Source organism: Leptonychotes weddellii, unplaced genomic scaffold, assembly GCF_054177405.1.
Source record: "Leptonychotes weddellii isolate Sample4059 unplaced genomic scaffold, ASM5417740v2 HiC_scaffold_11255, whole genome shotgun sequence".
NCBI lineage: Eukaryota > Metazoa > Chordata > Mammalia > Carnivora > Phocidae > Leptonychotes > Leptonychotes weddellii.
The window spans coordinates 1-5,486 of record NW_027690136.1 but is presented as its reverse complement, the minus strand read 5'-3'; the positions used below and the strand labels follow the sequence as shown (position 1 = coordinate 5,486).

The 5,486-nt window shown below is 38.4% G+C and overlaps 1 pseudogene; it reads right to left on the bottom strand.

Moving 5' to 3' along the window:
• Window positions 1-2,095: 2,095 nt before the first annotated feature.
• LOC102747523 (ras-related C3 botulinum toxin substrate 1 pseudogene) lies at window positions 2,096-3,234 on the bottom strand (annotated as a pseudogene).
• Between the last annotated feature and the right edge of the window lie 2,252 nt (window positions 3,235-5,486).

Here is a 5,486-nt window from a genome sequence, read left to right as displayed (position 1 = left end):
AGTGTACAACTTTAACTTAACATACTTAGCCTTAAGTAATAAATAAATAAACATGTTGACTCTGCACTACTATAAAAGAATGAAAACATCATCATCTGTACACAGACTCTATCTCCCTCTCTACCACTCAGATATAAGACAGATATAACCATTTCATAATGCTTTAATTTAGAAAATGGACTATCTCATCTCTAAGTATGTTTAGTATGCTTGTGTAAGTGCTGATTATATAAATTAAAAACAGTATAAATAGCAGCCCCAATATTATGAGAATTTAAATACACCTTTCTACTGAACAGGGTAATGCAATTACATCAATAAAAATAGTATATAATTTCATATGACTGTATTTATGAAATCTGAAAGAGACCAGTGCAGGTATGAAGAGCAGATGGGTGTGCTTTTTTAAAACACCTGTGAAAGCTCAAAATTGTGTCATGATTTTGCTCCATATTTTCAATATTTTCTATAGGTCTTGGTTATCTCTTAGATTTTTAAATGCCTTTCCATTGACAAAATTTACATATATTTTTAATTATAACGTTAAGATTTTTTCATTTGCTTTATCATACAATCACCTCTTTCACATGCTGAATTGAGCCAATGGCTATGGAGGTCCATTGCTTCCCTCTCTGTTTTGCTTTGCTTTTTGTTGCATTCTAGTTGTGACTTGCTATTTTCTGAATCACAATTATGATCATTCTTATATTTCAGTTTCATTTTGGTAATGTATACCTTTGACTAATATTTCAGAATAGTTTGGTGAGAGAAAAACTTTCCTCAGCCTATGAATCTTCAATACCTTTATTTTGCATTCATATATGAATACCGTCTGGCTAAGTATATAAGTCTAAATTCAAATGTATTTTGACTCAGAACCTTGAGAGCAAAGATTGAATGCCTCCTGAAGACTCATATTGTTGAAGACAAATCTGGAGCCAAAATGATCCTATTTTTTATAAAAACTTTATCAGGAAGCTTTGTAGAAATTTTTGCTTATCCTTAGATATTATTTAATTTCACTATGATCCATGGATCTCTTTTCATCGTTTTCTTTAACTCATTCTGCTTAGCATTTTTTTATGACTCAAGAATTTATTAAGTCATACATCAAAACATACTGCTAATTGCAGTAGCAAAAGATCAATGTAAAACCACTCGAGAATTCTGCAGCTGTCAATTTAAAAAAAATTGTTCTCGCGGTTGAAAGGTCCACCCTTGTATTCTTGCCAGTGAGTAAGCTGTACAGAACTGCATTAGCACGGAGCACAGACTTATAGAACCCTCACAGAATGACCACCTCAAAGATGAATTAAATGCCCAGTTTCAGGAGGGGTGGCAGTCAGGTCTAAGAAAAAGGAAAAGCTTAAAGACAGTGATAATACCAACCTTTCTTCATCATTTACTGCACTTGACAGAAATTAACCTTTTAAAATTTTACCCATGACACTTTTACTCAGCTTAATTATGACATGTACAACGTAGTGTAAATTAACCTCCAGATTTTGTCAAAATACTGTCTTCATTCTTTGATCATGACAGGTGCTGCACACATCCCACCCCAGTCAGCCCACAGCTAGGGCAGATACTTCATTAGAAGGACAGGGGAGTAAGAGGTCGATTCAAAATCTCAGCAAAAGTGAATATGCAGTTTTGTTGTTGTTGTGGTTGTTGCTGTGTTGTTGTTTTTTTAAGTCTCACTACAAAATCAAATAAAAAAGATTGATTCAAAGAGTTGAGTCATTACACTCATTCCATTTTGACATACAGTACAGTGTTAGGGAATGGACAAGGGTTGATAAATTATGCAGGGTTAGATGGCAACATTTCATAAAGGAGGCTGTGCTGCTCTTGTATCAGAAACTAGTTAAGAAGTATCTGCATTGCCAAACTTGGGAAGCAGCAGTCTCTTCTTAAAGACAAAGGTCTTTAATGGTTTAGTGCTTAGTGTTCTCAGTACAACAATGCAACGTGGTTATTAAGGTAATTTGGCAACTCTTAATCTGAGCAACAATAGGGGCTTTAGAAAAATAAGGCTTTAAGAAAGCTTGTCATTTTAGGACAAAATTTTAATTTAATGTGAAAGTTTGAAGTCTTACACTTTAAACAAATAAAACTTAAATATTACTGACTGGTTCAAAATGGTTTTATGAAAAAAATAATCTGTAACAAAAACTTGGCACTGAGTGTAGGGCTTCACCATTTTTGAGCAAAGTCTACAAAGATTCTGAGGAGGACAGATCAGTAGGCATTTTCTCTTCCCCGTCTTGACTGGAGGAGGGCACAGAACCACTGGGAGAGCTACATCAAACACTGTCGAGGCCTTACTGAGTGGGGAGCACTGCAAATATTTTATAGCATCGATCTTCTTAGCCATGGCCAAAGCCTGTGGGTAGGTGGTGGGAGTCAGCCTCTTCTTCTTCGGTTTCTCAATCGTGTCTCTGTGGTCTATGAGATCAAGTTTAGTCTGAACCAGGATGACAGGGGTGTTGGAAAAGTGGTGTCACACTTTAGGGTACTGCTTTGCTCAAACATTTTCAAATGATACAGGACACATAAAAGAAAAGCAAATTAAGAATACATCCATATGCAGATAGGATAAGGGACAAAATCTGTCATAATCTTCTTGTCCAGCTGTAGCTTGTAAACCCGGATTCACTGGTTTTTCATCTACCATAACATTGGCAGAATAGCTGTCAAAGACAGTGGGGATATATTCCCTAGGAAATGCATTGGCTATGTAACTAATGAGTAGGCAAGTTTTACCTACAGCTCCGTCTCCCACCACCACATACGTGATGATGGCTGACATCGGGCCCATCGCTGGGCCACAGTGGTGGTAGGATGCTGAGGCGAGAAGCTGCAGGCTCAGGGTATAGCAGGCAGGCAGAGGGGCACCAGGTGGGGGCAGTGGACTTCGAGACGCCAGGTTCTGGGGCTGCTGCCTCCGCCACCTCACCCTCCAGCCCACAGGAAGCCAGAGCCCAGCAGTGGCTCCCACCCAAAGCTGGGGACAGCTGCAGAGAAACAGGAGTGGTGTTGTTGTTAATCTAAAGGCTTAAGTTAGTCTTTAACCACTGATTGACTTGACTGTTATTTATAACACACCCCTTATGTACTAAAGAATGCTCTAGATTCTGGGATTCTCGCTATTGAATATAGCAGACTAATATCCTTATCATTATGGAGGTTACAGTACATTAAGAAAAGAGAGACAAAAAAAAAAGAGACAAAACATAATAAATAAATGTATCATTTAGTATGTTAACAGTTTAAGATAACTAAGAAAGAAGTTAAGCAGCATAATGGCATTTGTGGAGGTTAACAAAGGATGAAGTTCTCTCTGTTAAATCTCGAAGTTAGGGTAGACCTCACTGAGACAGTAAGATTTAGGCAGACACTGAAGCAGCAAGAGTGTTAAACACGTAAGCATCTATGGGAAAAGCAGTATGGGCCAACCAAAGCGTCAATTCACACAACAGGAGTCCGAGGGTCCTGAGCCTATATGAATATAATAGAAGGCTGGTGGCAGGGCGCCTGGGTGGCTCAGTCGTTAAGTGTCTGCCTTCGGCTCAGGTCATGATCCCAGGGCCCTGGGATTGAGCCCCACATCGGGCTCCCTGCTCAGCAGGAAGCCTGCTTCTCCCTCTCCTGCTCCCCCTGCTTGTGTTCCCTCTGTCGCTATGTCTCTCTCTGTCAAATAAATAAATAAAATATTTTAAAAAAAAGAAGAAGAAGGCCAGTGGCCAGAGGGGCTGAAGCAAGGAGGAGAGTTGTAGGTGAGGAGGTCAGAAAGAAGGGTCATGTTGATCCCTTAGGGCCTCAGAGGTCACTCAAGGAATGTGGCTTCTGGTTCTAGAGAAGCAGGAATGCACCTGCTTTTGACAGAGAAAGAACATGATCTGGCTTTAAGTTTTGCACTACAACTGTCTTGAGAACTGACTCTTGGGGCTTGGCAGGCAAAGCAGGGGACCTGTTTACTGCAGTCCTCCAGACAGAGAGGTGGTGATTCAGACCAGGGCTTTTGCAGTGCAGGTGATGAGAAGTGACTAGATCCCACATATCTGTATTTGGTACTGAAGCCAACAAGGTTTTCTAATCTTGGAATGAATGCACACTTGAAAAAAAAAAACAAGCCCCATCTTCTCTGAAACTTTCTTCAGTGTCATTTTTTACTTGAAGTTTTCATCTATTTAGGTTTAAATGTTAAAATGATATCATGTGCTCCCTCTCTTACAACAACTCAGTCTCTCCTCTGCAGAGGACTTTTTTGTTTTTTTTCTTGTTTTCTTTTTTTCATCTTTTCAGTATGGCTACATAGCTCTTAAGTTACTTCACTCTAAGTCACTGCAGTGTTACTCTGGGTAGATGGGAAGGCAAATACATGTTCTAGGCTCTGGCATTATGAAAAAAAATTCCAGCAATAATTTTTTTAACAGTGTATTTTTTAGAGCCGTTTCAGGTTGATAATAAAAGTAAAAGGAGGTACAGACATTTTCCATAAGCACCCTGCTGCCAGAGGTGCACAGCCTCCTCCATTATCAACATGACTCACTAGAATGTATAATTTTTTATCAAGGATAAACCTACATTGTTATATCGTAATCACCTAAAGTCCACAGTTTACATTAGAATTCACTCTTGATGTCGTATATTGTGTGGGTTTGGGCAAATATATAATTATATATATCTACCTTACACTATCATACAGAGTATTTTCATTGCTCTAAAAATCCTCTATGCTCAGCCTATTTATCTCCACAGCCCCCCAAAAGACTTTGTAGATATTTTGTTATATAGTGCCACATTTTCTAAAACACTAACAATTTATTCTCCCTCCAAAACCGGGGGTGACTATATTTCATTGTCCACACTTTAGTTACATATACTCTATAATATCTTTTTTTTAAGAAGTTTTAAATTTGTTTTTTCATTTTTCATTTTTAATACAAATGCCTGACTGTGCTCAATTATTAAGCTGCATGCAAGAAAAACTGGCCAGCTCAAACAGTGTATTAATCATGAGCAAATGGAACTGCAAGGAGTCCACTAGGTGCTTCCTTATCATTAAGGTAATACAAGTATTTATAACAAAAGCAAAGAAACACATCGACAACAATACAATAATAATGGGGGACTTTAACATCCCCCTCACTGAAATAGATCATCTAAGCAAAAGATCAACAAGGAAATAAAGACTTTAAATGACACACTGGACCAAATGGACTTCACAAACATATTCAGAACATTCCACCCCAAAGCAATGGAATACACATTCTTCTCTAGCGCCCATGGAACATTCTCCAGAATAGATCACATCCTAGGTCATAAATCAGGTCTCAACCGGTACCAAAAGATTGGGATCATTCCCTGCCTATTTTCAGACCACAATGCTTTGAAACTAGAACTCAATCACAAGAGGAAAGTCGGAAAGAACTCAAATACATGGAGGCTAAAGAGCATCCTACTGAAGAATGAATGGGTCA